This window comes from Myzus persicae, unplaced genomic scaffold, assembly GCF_001856785.1.
Source record: "Myzus persicae strain clone G006 unplaced genomic scaffold, MPER_G0061.0, whole genome shotgun sequence".
NCBI lineage: Eukaryota > Metazoa > Arthropoda > Insecta > Hemiptera > Aphididae > Myzus > Myzus persicae.
The window spans coordinates 201888-219949 of record NW_019103067.1 but is presented as its reverse complement, the minus strand read 5'-3'; the positions used below and the strand labels follow the sequence as shown (position 1 = coordinate 219949).

The 18062-nt window shown below is 30.4% G+C and overlaps 1 protein-coding gene across 3 annotated transcripts in view; it reads left to right on the top strand.

Moving 5' to 3' along the window:
- Positions 1-18062, top strand: part of LOC111033704 — a 61057-nt gene that overhangs the window by 20235 nt on the left and 22760 nt on the right. For 2 of the 3 annotated variants that reach the window (XR_002604456.1, XM_022314580.1), the window contains exon 2: positions 15717-15767. The gene's annotated coding sequence lies outside the window, so the exon portion shown is untranslated. Of the gene's footprint in view, positions 1-4662; positions 4723-15716; positions 15768-18062 lie in introns of all 3 variants that reach the window. The other variant, XM_022314581.1, reaches the window with a different exon arrangement.

Sequence of the window (18062 nt, the reverse complement as noted above, 5' to 3'; positions counted from 1 at the left end):
TGTTCATATGGTTGAGAATTGACAAAGAGAAAATGTCCAGGTAGAAAACACGAGTCGTTCATAAGTGCCGCACCTTTGTCGCTGTGCATTTCTATTAACATTTGAAAATGCGAAGAGGTGCAGTGCGTGTATACTATATATACATACGGAATGAAATGGTCATTTTGCCGTGCTTGGAGGTGTACGACCAGGCTTCAAATCAACAAAGTTTGTACCTACGTGTTCAGATAACAGGCAGTAATTTGATGGATATGTATACTAATATAGTGATCGTGTTTAAATATTAATAACTAATAAGGTATGAACTATGAAGTCGTGGAACCATATTCAGATGAGGAAACTACGCACGTTATATGGAAATACTTTTTTTTTTAACCTGTTTAGTGATTTTTGTTCCGTCATTTTTTCACCGGACAAATACATTTTCTATTTTGAGCAAAAATAAAGCCTACTTTTATGATTAAAATTTGTATGTTCGAAGACGATTAGAAATCTTCATCTATCATTCCAATCAGTCCAAAATATACATTAAGCGCGTTGCAGTTTTACAAATTAGTCATAGCCGGAAACTGTTTTTACATACGCGATATCGTCGACTTACTTGCCTCATTTTATAATACAAAAAATAAGGTCGACTTGTCGATTATTGATCTCATTCAAATTCAATTATTGTCTTCAAAACTTTTTAAGAATAAGTATTTGATAGCTGATAAGGATTCATGTTTTCATCTTCAGCTTTAATATGCATTAAGACCACATTATTGGTGCACGCCGGATGTATATAATGTACAGTCAATTATCAAATACAAATTTGGTTAATCAAACAAACATTTATTCGAATATACGATATGAATAGGTTCATCATTTTATAACGATTACTTTTAAGAGTGTTGTTGATTATCGATGAAGTAGAAGTTTGTTTAACGAGATTTATGAGTAAATAGCCTCATATTATATAACTCAAGGATACATTTTATTCGCATCATGGACGTTATTGTTATACCGTCGTTTATAAAATGATTAACAAACTAAAGTATGTCTAATTGATTTCAAATTTAACAGTTAGTAACACATCATACCTTGTAATGTTTGGACGTACGGCTCATGTTATAGTAGCGTGTATTAAGTAATATCAATGTTCACACTGTGGCTTACAACAAATAGTAAATATACCCGCGTGGGTTACTCAATAAATTCTTAGTTATTAGTTAGCTATTACTTATTATTTATTACTTTATTACTTTTAACACTTGCGTAAAACGTGTCTTTACTGTTTTCAACATCGCAGTAATAAATCGACAAAAAAACAATATATTGTTTTAAGTAATTGAGGAAAATAAAAAACATTAAAATAAAAATAGTATACACCACAACGTATTAAAACAAATTTTGAAATTTGTTGGAAAAAAACAATTATTAATTTTAACCGAGTGGAGGGTTGTATAATAATTGTCAGTAACAATGCAAGTACAACTGCTTTTTACTCATCATACTGTATTTGTCTACAGTATTTATTGATTTAGCTGTAGGTACATATAGACAGAGCCAAAGCATGCTCACCCCGTTTTGCTTTTAATAATTTATTTATTTAAATTCTGACTTTTGTCAGAACTATATGCTGACATAAATGACAAACAAATTGCAGTTAATTTTTGAAGAAAAAAAGAAAATTAATCAGAATGATTTGAAAACATCTGGACGCCCTTAAATTGGTATTTTAAGGGTAATGGTATAAAAAATTTAAATTATTAAAAATATTATGGTAAAGGTACTTGAAAAGTAAAAATTTATAATTCCAAAAATTATTAAAAAAAAGTGAGAGTGATGAGCATGCATGGGGAATCACTCTGTATGATAAATACTAAATACTGGTATAACAGGTACCTAACACATAAAATTAAAATATTTTTACCAACGTTCGTTGAAAGATACAATATTTATCACATCCAGCGATGATTTACACACGCCGACACATTAAGGTTTATTGCACCTATATACTTTAGAGTTTAGAGGCTTCAACACTAAAATAATTTACAGTGTAAGTGGCTACTTGCTATAGGTACCTTTACAAGTGCTGTGTATTAGATTTTTTAAATTTATCGAATACCTATATAGTTTATGTAATATGTCGTAACATTTTTTGGCAGATCAATATAATTATTCTGTACATCATCGCGATTTATATGTGAGGGAGTCTTATACAAATGTACGGATTTAAAATCAAACTATTTATTTTTGCGTTCAACGATAAAACAAAAATAGAGACAAAATGGTGTGTGACAGTTCTAATGACCGTGCAGGCAGTAGGTCAGGGTTTTCACGTGCACCGGCATTATAATTTTACCGAATAAAAAAAAAAAGAAAAAGAAATGAAAACCGCGATTTGGTACAAATGTGTGTGAACCTATATCAGCTATATATTATTGTGATTTGTGGCTATCGAAAAAAGTGTGCTTTCTATCGGGGTTTTGTTCGCGTATGCTTTGATAATGGCTACCTACGTGTGTACCGCGCAACGTTCGAAAAAAAAATTAAATGTAAAAAAAAATAATAGTGTAAGCAACTACACGCTCTTCGATCTCGTAAACGGCGCATGTGATGATGGTGGATATCTACGTATACCTAGACGGAATTTTCGAGATAGACCACAACCGGAGCGAACATGCAACTATACATATAATGTTATAACACTGTCCGCGGCGGTCACTGTCACACACGATCGGCCGTGCAGCTATATATATTGCTGTATTATCATATTATATAGAGTACGTACCTTATACATTATACTTATATTTTGCGCTCGTAATTAGGTCGGACAATCGAAACCGACGTCGGTTGGTCGTGTATATTTTGTACACTGTGTCGTGTGTTCAACGTTATAAATTATTGTCATTGTTATCGTCATCGTGGTCGTTGTTGTTGTTATTATTATTAACATTATTATGCTATCTGCACGCCCATCACAGTGTGTAGTTTTTATAGGGCTACCCCCTCTCACTGAAACGCGTTGGAATGTGTCGTCTATTCGGTTCTGAAATGTATACTTATACCTACTACCTAGGTATATATACTATATATTACTATGCTGGTGGATGACTGACCTGATATTATATTATAATGTATGTGTCGCGAAAATATGACGGACATAAAAACAATCGATTTCGATTCAAAACGAGATGATAAATTATGTTAATGGCCAATGGCGCATAGAACATTTTTTAATGTCATACAAATCGCAGCCTATACCTACATAGCATACAAACGCACTAAGTCAGGAAAACGTTTCGTTTTAAAAATTTCTAAAATAAAAATGAACCTATACTATTTCTGCTGACGTCAACATAATATAGAGATTATAGGTATTATGTTAATCGGGTGGCTACAGTTTTAGGGTGAACAAATCCTGTTTTCATGATTTACGTGGGTTATATTATGTGACTATATAGAATAATTTATGTGATTCATGTATGTATTCCGAAATATGTAAGTATTGGTTAGAACTCGAAAGGTAAACCATAAAAATATGATTATATTATACTACAGTCTGATAAGAAAATAAAATGCATAAAAGAAATTAAAATTATTAATTATTCAGCTAAACTATGAAATGCACATACATACCTATATGTATATACATACTTGCCATGTAGTTTACATATACTCGTAATCTCTGCAACTGTAGATTAATATGATATATATTAATTACAAGAAGTAACATTGCGAAACTTATCTCGTGAAATTCGATAATTTTGTTTTATTTATTATTCTGAGCAAACGAAACAATTGTCTTCTCGTATTATATATATTGACACACGTTTTTTTTTCGTAATTTACGGAGAGTTGAACGTCCGCTGTGATGTCGCGTATATGTACAGTTATACCACCACATCACGCGTATTATCTTGATAGTCTTAAGTATGCTTAACAGTAAACCATGGTAATCATTTAAACTACATATTTATATTATATTATACATAAGCCGCATCATAAGCTAATTTGCATAAGTTCTTAAACATTTTAAAAATCTTATACTATACTGTAGCAGCCTAGCTTTGAAGAAAAATAAACATAAGCTACACCGTATACGCAGTGTGCGACTATTAAAGTTTCCACTAAATCAAAATTCAATTGCTGTGAAAATGATATATATATATATATATATATAAAGTCAATTTAATATATAAAGCATAGCTACTTAACACGGTTATCTACTCTAGTAAATAACAGTGCTACTAACCAATACAGTATTACAGTTTATACTAGTTATTTCAAACGAATATAACTGCCATACAATTCAAATGGTTTCTTTTAAATTACATATAGGTATAATAATATAATAATATGTATTTTGTACTACGCGTATATTTTTGTATATCATTGTTTCTGTGAATTTTTGATGAGTAACGTCATGCGTTCTTCTTCCGGGCTCATCAGCGTTTTAATGAACGTTCTCCTACAAGATTATTAACTGTTATTCATTATTATTAATTGTAAACATCTACTTTCACTCTCATCGTCTATAACAATAACGAATGTATTATAATAGTTCGGAAGTGTTTCAATATCCGCTCGTTCCGATGAGCCGGTCTCGTGCTCGTCTTCGAAACGAAACAAATGAAAAAAAATTGAATTTCACACGATAAATATAATATATATTTTCAGGTGTTTGTGGATAAGATTTTGGTGTTGAAAGTTTCCGGTTCCCATTACTTCGGCGTAGTGGTAAATATTTACCTTTAAACTTTATAATACTGCAGATACCCGCAATAATAACATCATGTTTGCTCAATCTTATAAACAATCTTACTATAGGTATATTATAATTTTATGGAGGAGTTGTTGGTCATTATGAGTATAACAGCTTAAAAGAAAAACAAATATCGCATTATAATAGAGATTGTATTTTTTTTCTGGAGTAGGTACCTCCTCTATAGTCATGATATTATAGTATTATGATATTATAGTATTATGTGTATACCTGCAGCAGATTATAGTCTAGTGTTTGTCGGCCGAAAATCGAATATTTACCTACTCTTCGTATTTACACATAGTTTTTCATCAAACATCTTGCTTGCAGATATAGAATATACCTACGACATACCTAACTCGAGGAAAAAACTCGCAACCGTTATGTTAAACCATTATCATATTTGCCCGTGTGTGTGTAGGGGGTGGATATTATTATTTAACGATAAAAAAATTATATCTGACACCGAAGACGGACGCCGCTGTTGCCTGCAGTGGGACATGGCGTTATCGATAGTGACACCTGCTTGCGCACGCGATAAGGTTCACCGGCGGCGACGGATAACTCGAGCGGAATGATTCGGTACGCTCCACTCCCTCCTGCCCCCGCAGAACGATTTGCCAGCGACCAGAGGCGACGGTGCGGTACCCGGCTGCTCATTTTCGACTATTTAGCGGGCCAAACTGCGCCATACGTTTCATCGTCAAGTTCACGGCTATAATATTATAATACAACAAATTATATTTCAATAATTCATCATGAACACCACGAGCTTGTACCTATAGAATGTATAATATGACTAATTCATAAATTCATGAATTAAAAATGTTTTCGACAGTTTTTAATTTGCTTTTAAAATATAAGTTATAAAAATGGAGTTATTGCGATCTAGTGGAGAAGGCCGAAATTGAGGCTGTCTAAAAAATAAAGTAGGATATTATATTATCTAGATCCATTGGGCCTGTGTGCTTATGTATGGTATACCTACAATCAATTCTTTAAGACAAATTGTTAAAGAATTATCAATTAAATTCAAACGACGATTAATGAATCATTATGTATTGATAATACTAGGAATCTTAATAACTTGGGAATCTTAACAAATAACGTTTCGATTAGTATTATTTTACAATTATTTTTTCATTACTTCAATTCGTTATGCATTTGGAATATTTTTTATATATTTGTATATGAGCCAAGAGTTTGTAAAGTTGGCTAATATTGCAACAGAAATAGAACTTACAACAATTAAAAAAATCAATATCATTAAATTAAATTCATAACATATTATATATTTTATCATTATTTATTTATCCACCTATTTTACCTTTTTAGTTTTTTTTCATTATAAGTAGTTTTATTTGTATTTTATTAATTTAAAATTTAAATAGTTGTTAATTTATATAGATCGTAAAGAGTTTGATATATTTTTTTGAAATTTAATTTACCTACATTTTATAAATCATTTTATTTGACAAAGTTTGATCTTTTTTAATTATTGAATTTATTATTACTGTTTTGATATACTTGGCAGCTGACGTAGTACTGAAACCTTATGTGAAGCACACATGAGGTGATAACTGATGATGATACTATATTACTATATCCATGGCCCGCGTAGTATAGTTTTAGAAGAAAATACGTCTAGTGTAATGGCCATTATTATTCATAATATCGTGTAATGTTGATATTTTCAGGATGAAATTTCACGCTGCGGACCTCACCGGTTATTGCTAGATGTATTTTTAATTTAAATTATAAAGAATCTTTTAATTAAACGTTACTGATTTTTATTTTCAATAAAAAATAATGCTGTCGTTTCGCATAGAGAAATCTTACATAATATTATAGTATTTAAATTTTATATACCTATTTGATGGCTATATCATAATCTATACTTTTGATAGTCGATTTAGTTTCACCAACCTAGTATAGTAATAGTACTAATAATTAATAATTTAAATTGCACTTATATCTTATAATGCATACGATTTCAAAATAATAAATCTCTCTTAGAATATAATTTCAATTTTCTAGATTTCGTTTCAAGACACCGCAGCAATACGATCTACTATTATAGGTATATATAAACTACAAAGTGGTGTAATCACATGAGATATACTTACACGAATGTAATACATAACAGGTATATATATTATATATAGTGTGTATAATATGTATGTATATATGAACCCATTATAGTTTTTCATTTATTCCTTTCACTTTTTATTATGGCCGATTGTAACTTGTAAGCGTATAAGCTTACCATCTGTATCTGTGTTTGTTTAATTTGAGTAATAATAATAAGACATGTTATGTTTGTCAACTAATATCATCTTTAATAAGATCTTATTTTGTACATATGTATTGCAATCGCAATAAATGTATTAAAATTATTTCGAGTATATGAAAATAATATTGCTTACGGATGTCAAAAATAAATAAGCACTGCCTTTTAAAGGCACATATTTTGTGTTCGCTGTAAAATATTTAATGAAACCATCATTATTTTTGGTTACATCGTCCTATATATAAACATACTAACAAATGTAATTTCTAACATTTTGAGAGTTCATAATGCTCTTTAACTGTAAAATGTTATAATATAGTTTCTCTAATTCAAACCAAGATGGTCCAAAAGAAATATGAAATGATTGTAAATTTACTAACTACCAAAATTAACTTACCGTACATGAAATTGACAAGTTGTACAGTGTAATTACATTTTTGTATGTAGTTCTCGATTTGAAATATTATTTTTTTTATTCTGACTATTTTTATAATCAGTACGATTTTAACGAATTGAGTTTGTTTGACTGAAACCATGTGTACAGCACGTATGTCTATACCTACCAGTTTATAGACACGATTTTTCGTTTTTATTCGTACAATGAATTGATACTACACCTTGAATAAATTTAAATAATAAATTCGCATACTCGACACAATGGTATTCGACGACGATTTCAGAAATCATTCATCCTTGCCGAGGCATCACTATATAGTCAAACGCCCACAACACTACAAAAGGTTGTCGTCGTTTTTTAATTCATATCGAATATGCAAAAACAAACTTAAACGTGCTCTAAAGATTACTATTTCGCCTCATACAAAAGAAGGAAATTATGTTCGCGCATAATGTTCGTGACCCGAGTGCCTACGTGCTCCACGAGATTTGCCAACCACGATTTACATTCCATCAATTGCATATCGTATATTATATACACATCCTGACGTAGGCCACATGTATGCCGCCTGAATATCTTAAAAAAACATCGATGTCTCAATTTTAAAAATTCAGTATACAACTGGTTTTTTGGCGACTAAGTCGATTAAAAATCCATCATATCTATACAATAAGAGTCACATGAATGTGAAAAAACAATGTTTCAGGTCCGAGGTATTTCTGATTTTATTCATATTGTAAAATGTAATAACTAAAATACAATAATGTATTATAATAAATACATATAAGTTTACAATATTTATGACTATAATATGAGTTATAAGTTTATGACCATATATTATTATGTATGGTGGACTACGATATTATATGTTATTTTAACAGTTAATAACATATTATACGATACATGTTGAATTCAGAATCCAGCAGTCCAATGCTTATGTAGTTATGTATATGCCTATGTTTAGTTTATAGTACCTAACTGGACAGAATTTTAGCACGTTCCTTAGTTTTTTCAATTTATCAACATTAATTATAGCCTTTAAAAGACACTTTGTGATGTAAGAGACTTTTTGCATTTTTATTTGTATTGCACTATTTACATACACATGACGATAATCTTGCATTCGAACATTATCTATTGGATTCGGCGAAAGAGTAGGTTTATGAAACATTGAATGTCGCTAATGATAGGGTTAGTACATTGTTGCATGCACCTGCTTGCACTGTACCTACCTATAATGTGTAACCGTGCAAATATTATTGTCGTTTAGGTTTACGCGTGGTTATTGTTTCCGTTATTGAAAAAAAAAATGGTATTTTTGTAGGAATTACCTTCAGTCGCTACAATTTACGATCGTTTTCCGAATACTAAATATTTAGAACATCATCATACAACAATATGTGCATATATATGAGGATATGACCTACGCGCTGTTTCAAGTCGTATTTACGTGGTTACTCATTAGTCTTTACAATATGTTCAAGTGCAAAAATAATATCATTCTCACCTCCATATAGGTGTGTGCACTTATGCGTGTGTGTACAACCAGGAAACGACAGCCAAAAATTAAATGCAAACTGCGCATATTTCGCAAAAAAAGGTTCTTCCGATGATTTTGCAATGTTTATATTATGAAATAATTCAATACTGTAGTTATTATTTCATAACAGGCATATCTTACCAATTATAATATCAATAGATCACAATATTATGCAATGAATGGCATCGAAGTTCAATAATTTGTATTATAAAAACATAATATTTCAGTTTTAAAAATTAAATTAATTTAACTTGTTTCTTCTATGTTAACATAATATTATAATATATTAAAACGGAGAAGAGACTTACTTCAGTGTTTTCAATTAATATGTCGACTTGATGAAAAATGATTCTTGTTAATTGTTAAAATATGTGTTTGTCTACCAAAAATAATTTGCGTCATATGGAATATTATTAAAGTGTATATATAACATATATATTGTACATAGTACCGGCGGTATTTACAATATTTCAATATATATGTATATATACACACCTACAACAGTGAGCGCATTAGCCAGTTATCAAACAGCGATCGCGTTCAAGACGAGGAGGGAACGCTGGAAAAATAACACAACAAATACGAGCACTTACGGGGTGATCGCGTGGCCGCGGCCGGGGGTAAATCACAGGAGCGAGCGGTGCCGCAGCGTAGTTGTGGATCGCGACCCGTTTGCCTTGGAAGCATTCCGACGCATTTCGCGGGTCGTAATATGCGTCTGCGCGTGCGGGCACAATGTAGGTACCTACATTTTACTCACACCCGTGATGCCTGAGTTATGCGTGATATGTATATAGGATGTCTCAGTGGCGCAATTTGGTTCACATTTTTGGTGTTGCAAACTTTGTTTTTATAATCTCATAATGGATACCCCTCTTCTGTCCTGTCCCGCTATGGTCTTGGTCGTCTGATACAAAAATGTGTGTGGAAAGGGTCAACACGTATTTTTAAAATCATTTCAACAATATATTGATGAACGTTATGGTGAGGTATGATTTACAAGCTGTAGAAAAATGTTTTTTGATCTCTATTTAGTACTGCATTTCTTAAATAAATACAACGTATAGGACCTACAAATTATGATTTGTAATTATCAAATTTTAGCTAGGTGGAGGATAAGTAGTGAAGTACCTACCTATATATAGCATGTATTATACAACGCCAACGAACCTGTATGAAAATACAAATGTCTCGAGACACCCTATATATTAATATACATTGTATAGGTAGGTAGGAAGGTAGAGTTGCTGCAGCTGCGAACCCATTTGTTGTTGTTGTCGTCGCCATTGGAGTATTCCGTTCAAGGTCGCATGCCAGGCAGATATCCTATATACCCGACGACGACGACAAACCCACAAGAGGGCTTATGGGCGAGGAAGAGGTGAGCGAGGGACAAAAGCGCCTGTTGTTAGGAACGCCTCTCGACGAGTATAATATAATATATTATAAATTATAATAGAATTTAATCTCATCCGTCGTTAGGTGTGTTGTTATTGTGCGTTTCTGCTTGTGTATATTGTGTTTGTGTGCAAGTACATTTGGGTCATCGTCGATCTGACCGCTTTTTTCCCCTCATCGTTATTATATTATATTATATTATCGTCAACGTGATGGCGTATGATGGCGTACCTATAATCCACTGTAATAATAATATCAATTTTGGTTTCTTGATATTTCAGGTATTATACTATACCAGTATACCACTAAGTAGGTACTATACCCTCGGAGGAGACCCTTTGTAGATATTGTTTGGTTGAATCTCAAATTTACGAATTGTGAGAACCTAATGGGTAATGACACATCTGTACGAATCTCAATCACCGTGAAATTTCAACTTTAGCTATCGTTTTATGAGCAGGGCTAATCGTTTTTGAGTAATGGTAATCAATACTTCTATTACTACCGACTTAAACTTCTTCTTCATTGACATTGCAACTCTCCAAGAGTTTTTATTATTAAAAAAAATAATATTTTAAAAAATATTTTTTTTATTTTTTTTATTAGCCATTATTACTACCTACTAATAATATAAATAATGAAAAAATATGCAAGCAACTTTATCCCAATACATTGTTATTTATAAATATTTAATTGCAGAATATTCAACTGTACTTACCTATATTTATTGTGAAAGTTAAAAAAAAAATATAGTATAATATCATGAATTCACGACAATAGTACATGAATGAAAAATCGTCTTACGTGAGAACTAGAATATATATCGTGATTTTTGTGCCCCACTGCGACAGTATCTTAAGCCATTTTATAATGCGACAGTTTCTTTGAAGAATGAATTAGTTTAATAATCATTTTTCCATTTTTTTTTTTATTAATTATTTTCACATGCCATTGTAAATTATAATTTTTTTCTAAACCGTATATCTAATAAACTAATAACCTATGCAATCACATATCTTTGTCACGCTCTAGTTAGATCGGAAATCTAAAGAAGCCTTTGCCGCCAATTTCTAGATCGTATATTTACGACGCGTGTATGTGTATAGATATATATATGTACACATTCATATTACGGATATCTATATAGGACCTCGGGTCGAATGATTAATCGTCTCGAGATCGCATAATGACCCACCACACACACACACACAACACGGCTATTGATGTATTACGAGGCAAACTCCATCGTAGCGAACCTTGTTCTGCAAGATTTTATACGCAGTTGCAAAACTAACCAGGATACCGTGGGAACCATTTGTTTTACATCGTACGTTGGTATAAGTGAAAAATAACACAACTTACGGTTCATGTAACGTACTTACGTACTAGCGCCCTAACATTCTCAAATTTCTTATGTAAATAGATTATCCATTTTAAACTTTCGTTTTTTAATCAAACTTTCCACCGTAACTGATTTATTCAATCCATGCATAACCATCATTGGCGTTATTATAATAAACAGTAATAACTATTGTTTACTTATTATTTATATTTTTTTTAGTGCAAAATAATTGTTGCATTATGATATTATAAGCTACACTCACTATATTACTATTGTACTGTAGTACTGTTATACGAGTTTAGACGTGTATCTGCGTATAGCAACTAACTATTTTATGTTTTGGTTAATTTATTACGAACCATACTGAAAATATCTTCGTGACTATTGCTATCCATTGCCTAAATAAAGTGCTGCAAAATTAGAAATCACATTAAAAATAAACTAGAATTTAAAGTATACTACATATTATGATAATATGAAGATTAAATATTTTATTTTTTTATATAATCATATTTAGGCAATGTATATATCCCCATCTATATTTATATAGATACGCCAAATTATATACATTGCTCATATGATGACAATTATTATTATTAACTACCAATGTTTATTTTCTAATTTCAAACCAGTTTTTCAAGAGCAAATACCGCTGTAAATTGTTGAGACTAGTTATCATTTTCGGTTGGCCTATTACAACTCATAGTTAGGTTATATAGATTTCATTTTGACATTTAAAATTTTTCTCGAAATAATATGATATCTTCAAACAATTGAAATCTATTCCACCGTTTGAACACGCCGTCGTCGTCGCTGGTAGTTTATAGCATAATTCATAACAATTAAAATTTCTCAACGTTCTTTCCAGGGCGGGTCGTGGACTCGTGGTACACGATACTATCGTGGTCCAGGAAAACAATAGACCAACTCAGTATTATTTCGGTATTGAAATATTACACGGCGTATTGTTTTGGGTGTTGTGAAATTGACGCCGTTGTTTAATTGACCGTCGTGAACTGTGAGCGAACAATGGGGGGCCCCTCAAACATCATACATATATATGTAGGTACAAACGATCATCACGTGCCTTGTTTTATGTAAAAATATTTAAAACGTATACCTGCATACTCGAAGATCGTAATTTCGCATACTCTCGAAAACCATATTGTACACAACACATTAGCAGTAGTATAAAAGAGGTATATTAAATAAATATTATGTATGTCTGATGTATACAGTGGTACCTACGCGCGTTTGGTACACACACCATTATGATGTAGGTACGACCTTCCAAGGACAGGCGGCGTTGATGAGAATTTAATATTCGCTCACGGTTATTTTCTCGTAAACATAATATAATATATTCGTAAAACTAAACGTATTACATATTGACATTATTTTCAAATGCATTTTCTATGTAGGTACCCGTCGCTTTGTTTGCGACCACATATCCATGATTGCACACGACGTATTAAAATTGTTTAAAGTAGAAAAATAGAAACTAAATTTGAATATTTAGTATTTACGGTCGAAGAAAGCAACTATAAACATAAAAGAAATGTCTGACCGTATGATTGTCAATTATATATAGTATAGTTAGAACATTGTTTAAATTGGCAAAAGTTTAAGCTTGTATAGAAATGGAGTGTCAGTTAAAAATAATAAAATACAACTTTTAAGTGTTCAAATATTATTTTAGTTTTGTTTTTGTGTGGTGATTTAAAGTGACCGGGGTTTGAAAAACTAATTGGCTTTCACAGACTAAAATTAATAATTATTAATTACTATTTATTCTATGAAGTATACAATAAATATATTGTCAATACAACCAACAAAATATTGTAAAACTATTGTTTACTGGTCTACAAAGAGAAAAATAATAATAGAATAATGGAAATAATTGTATCACTAAGTGTTAAATTAATATTTTTGATTTTAACAATCATCATTTAAACTAGTGTCATAAATTATAATACAAAAAAATTTGAGTCTTACGTCATTTACGTAATGTTTAAGTTCCTTTGGCAGGTGTCAAGTACCAAATTGAACATGGAACTAAATGGTTTTATTATAAAAACTATTCGTTGTTTGCCCATCTAAAATCATCTCCCAACTGATTTTAAACCGCATCAATACGTAAGAAATATATTGCACTGCTGCTGCAGTCATTTGAGTTTAAATTGCTTCGTCTCCGAACCATTGACCTTGTTAATTTACTCTTCCGGTGCATAAAGACAGCAATGGAAAAACGATAATCATTACAAGGAGTATTTTTTCCTGTCGACTGGAGGAGAACTGTGATGTCCGACGATCCGTATCGGCCTACGGGCTACTATAGCGATGAGAAATAAAAATGCTTACAGCGATATACACACTATTGGTTTTTTATCGGTCAACAACGATGTTGTATAACAACTTTAGTGAATTGTTTACAGTAAATGTTCTATAAATCATGAGAATCGTATACGAAATTCGTACAGTATTGAAAAAAACGAAGGAAATTAACCCAAAGGGCGTATACAATGAGAAAAATCGACAAGAAACCGTTGCAGACCATTCACTAACTAGAACATAATATCAAACGGTTCACGTATTCGTCGATGTTTATAATTCGACGATTTTTCGTTTTTGGAATGTTAGGGTATATCAATATAACTAAATCTACCGCTATGAAGTAGGAACTATATTATTACGTATTGTATAGTTAGTACATTTTGTCTACTTCGTTGTGTGTTATTTTTTTTCGAGACACATACTTAAGCATATCAAGTGAAAGTGAATGGTTTATTATAAAAAAAAACGGTCTAACTACATTTGGCAATGATTTTAGTTCAATTGAACATGCATTTGCATATTGTATGTAGAATGTAGATACGTCACTGGAAAGATTCACTTCTCTCATTGCCGATATTACTTCATATCCGTCAAGTACAGAGTCGAGTATGTGTATATATATTTGCAATTTGTGTGTTGTATTTACCTATATACATATAAGTGTATTAACGGTTTGAATTGCATCAGTACCGCTTGTGGTTTTAGATGTATATGATAATAACAATAATTGAAATCCGCGTGAGAAATAAGCAATTCCACGAGGTTTGCAAGAGTGCAGTATGAGTGAAAGAATGAGAGAGAGGAAAGAGAAGTATCAGAATCTTATGAGACGAGAAAAACGAAATCCTTCTATTTGTAAATTGATTTTAATCATATAATAGAAATCGGAAATTAATTTACGCTTTTGAAATCAACATTAAATTCTCGTCGAAAGAATTAATAAAAATACTCATTTAGATAATAATTGAATTGTGATTACTGATTAGTGATTACTGCAGATCATTGTAACCACGTATATTAAATACGTTTATTTTATTGGTTTGATCATATATGTGAGAAATTAAAAAACAAAAGGTTTGAAAGTATCGATTGACAAAAGATAATAACTTTTTCCTCTTTCCTGTTCACCGTAATGCGATGTTTGCCGATAAATTGTGGTGTTTTCATACTTATTAGTCATGATGAGTTTATGACGTATTCATCTTGAACGTTAAATTAATATCATTTTTTTTTTAAGTGCTTTTTTTAGTACATTGCGAATTTTATAAAACATACACGAAAATATAAAATAGGTATTTTAATAATCCGGTATCTATGATGTGTTGTATTCATGTTGTCAATGGATTTTTATTATAAAAATATTTTCCGCAAAAGTTTAAATGTAGGCTAACTGACTCGAGCGGGGTCGTTTACCTTCAGCAGGATTTTTTTTATATATAAGTACTGTGTCATCCGTATTTAAGATCAGCTCGTGTCACTCGATAAGGAATCGAGAGAAAGTGGATAAAAATGTTTTATTTAACAGAAACGCATTGTTTTTACTTCTGTAATCACTTAATCGTTTTTTTATTTCAAACGAATTTTCGCTATTCACTTATAACTGATTAAAATATATTTATTATTTATTTGCAATATTTTACTAATCTATGATGTATATTCTTTTTACAGAACAATTCGAAAAATACGGAAAAAAAAAGTACAAACTCATCATCTTATAGGGTAAGTAACTAAATAAGGATAAAAACCATGTAGACATTGTTGCGTGATAAGTACATGCTCATTGATGATGTTTTATTGACCAAACGGTAAATTGACCGTTCGATGTTATTGATATTTGTATTGTATATTATTTTATGCCTGAAGAAAGTATGAGTACTGTATGGAAATTCTTCAAAAAAACTTTCGTATTCACTAATTCACTTACAGTAAATTTTACGCCTCTTAAAGTCTCCACGCGCTGCACATAAAATAATGTAATACATTTGCAAAATACATATTATCATTATGTATAGCATACAATTTGACATGTAATAATACGCATATAATATGTAGAAAAGTATTCAATATATTTAAGAATAATAAGACGAAATTAGAAAACTATAAAATTAAATTAAAAATAAGTTACGCTGGCTCGTATAGTTAGTGTAGACCACTCTGTGTATTTAATTAATATTTTAAATATTTTAATACATATTAACAGATACAGCCGCTTTTTATATTTTTTAGCACCCCGCGGGCTTTCACGAGAACTGATTTATGCTGGTTGATAAGAAAATAGTATAATATCGATAACAAAACAAAAAATTGCCTTGTTCTTAATGATCGTGATAATATTCTGTTTTATTGGCCAATTCCAATGAAGTAATAGTTATAAAATTTAACTTTTCCATTACTAAAATATTGCCACAGTATGCATATACGTATATTTATTTTATATTACATTATACTATTAGCTGTGATTATAGTAGGAGTGATAGGTGACATAACTGACGAATTAAATGTTTGAATTAAATAAAATTGCTTTTAGTAATTTCACCTAAATAATACTTTAGCAATAATGAATTAAAAGGTACTGTACTTTAAGCTATTTCATGAGGAATTACTTATTGTTATTTAATTGTATCGAATCACTGTTGTATTTTTTGGTTTTTTTAATAAGAAACTTAATTTAAATAAAACTTGAATTAGGTTTAATCATTTTTAAGATTAAACATTGGTATACTATTGAAATATTTATATCGTATTTTCGACGAATAAGTGTTTTCGAAAAAAATTATTTTGGTATTACTTATATAATTTTAAATTATACCATTATAATGGGGAATTGTGTTGTGTGATTCAGTATTTAGATTTTATGAGAAACATTTTTTAAATAACCACAATTGTTAATTAAATCATATTGTAAACGTTATATTCTCAGTGATCATTGTATATAATGCTAAAACATATTTCTAGAGTAAATAATCATTTATGTCCATACAGTAGGTATTATTATGCCATTAAAATATTTATGAAAAATCCATGAAATCATTGTTGATAAAATGATTGCAAAGTGAGGTCTATGGGAACGTTCTATTGGCAGGCCTCGGGATACTCAAACCTCAGGCTCATGAAAACACAATATAGCCCGTCATAATGTTAATTGTAATAACATTAGGTCACGATTTTCTCTATAATTTTTTATAAATTGTTTTTGGTTTTTGCAATTTAAGATCTACTGATTATGACCTGGCGGCAGTACTCGTTGAGGGTAAAAGGTGAAAATCAAACGTTTAAAAAAGAACTACGTTCGTCGTCCTTGACAGCTTCTATTTATCAACACATACTTGTATGCTGAATTACCATTGAAAAATGACTACTCCCACACTAAATACCTATAATATAAACATAATATGTGTTCTTGTAAATATTATTATATACATTATATAAAGACATTCCAGCTATCTTTTTTTTTACATTACGTAAACACTACAATTAATAATAACGAAATTATTTTAACAAATTAGAAAATTCTTTAAAGAGTTCACATATGACCGTCATTATAATACCTACCTATTACACAAATATTATGTATATCGGAGTAATAACAGTTAATTGTTGTTATTTTAATATACTTTTCTGCATGTGAAATAACATTTAAAAAATAAATAAATAAAACATAAACTCAGCAGCTTTCCAAGTTGTTATTATTTAACTAAATAAAAAATACAATGTATATTTGTAACATTTTAAATTAAATATACATATTAACGTAATATACGTCATAACTATTAACTGCAGGTTTAAGACTTTTAATTTTAAAAGAATAATGACTTCTTAATACTTTATTATGCTTAAAATATTCAATTATATTTCATAAATAAAAAACAAGAAGTGCTGTGTTAAAATGTCTAACATGATTCTCTAATTTTAAAATATTTTGTTTAAAACTAATTACCTAAACATTTAAAATCTGGCTATCTATTATACATATATCTATATAATTATATAAAACGAAACAAGAAAAATCCCTTA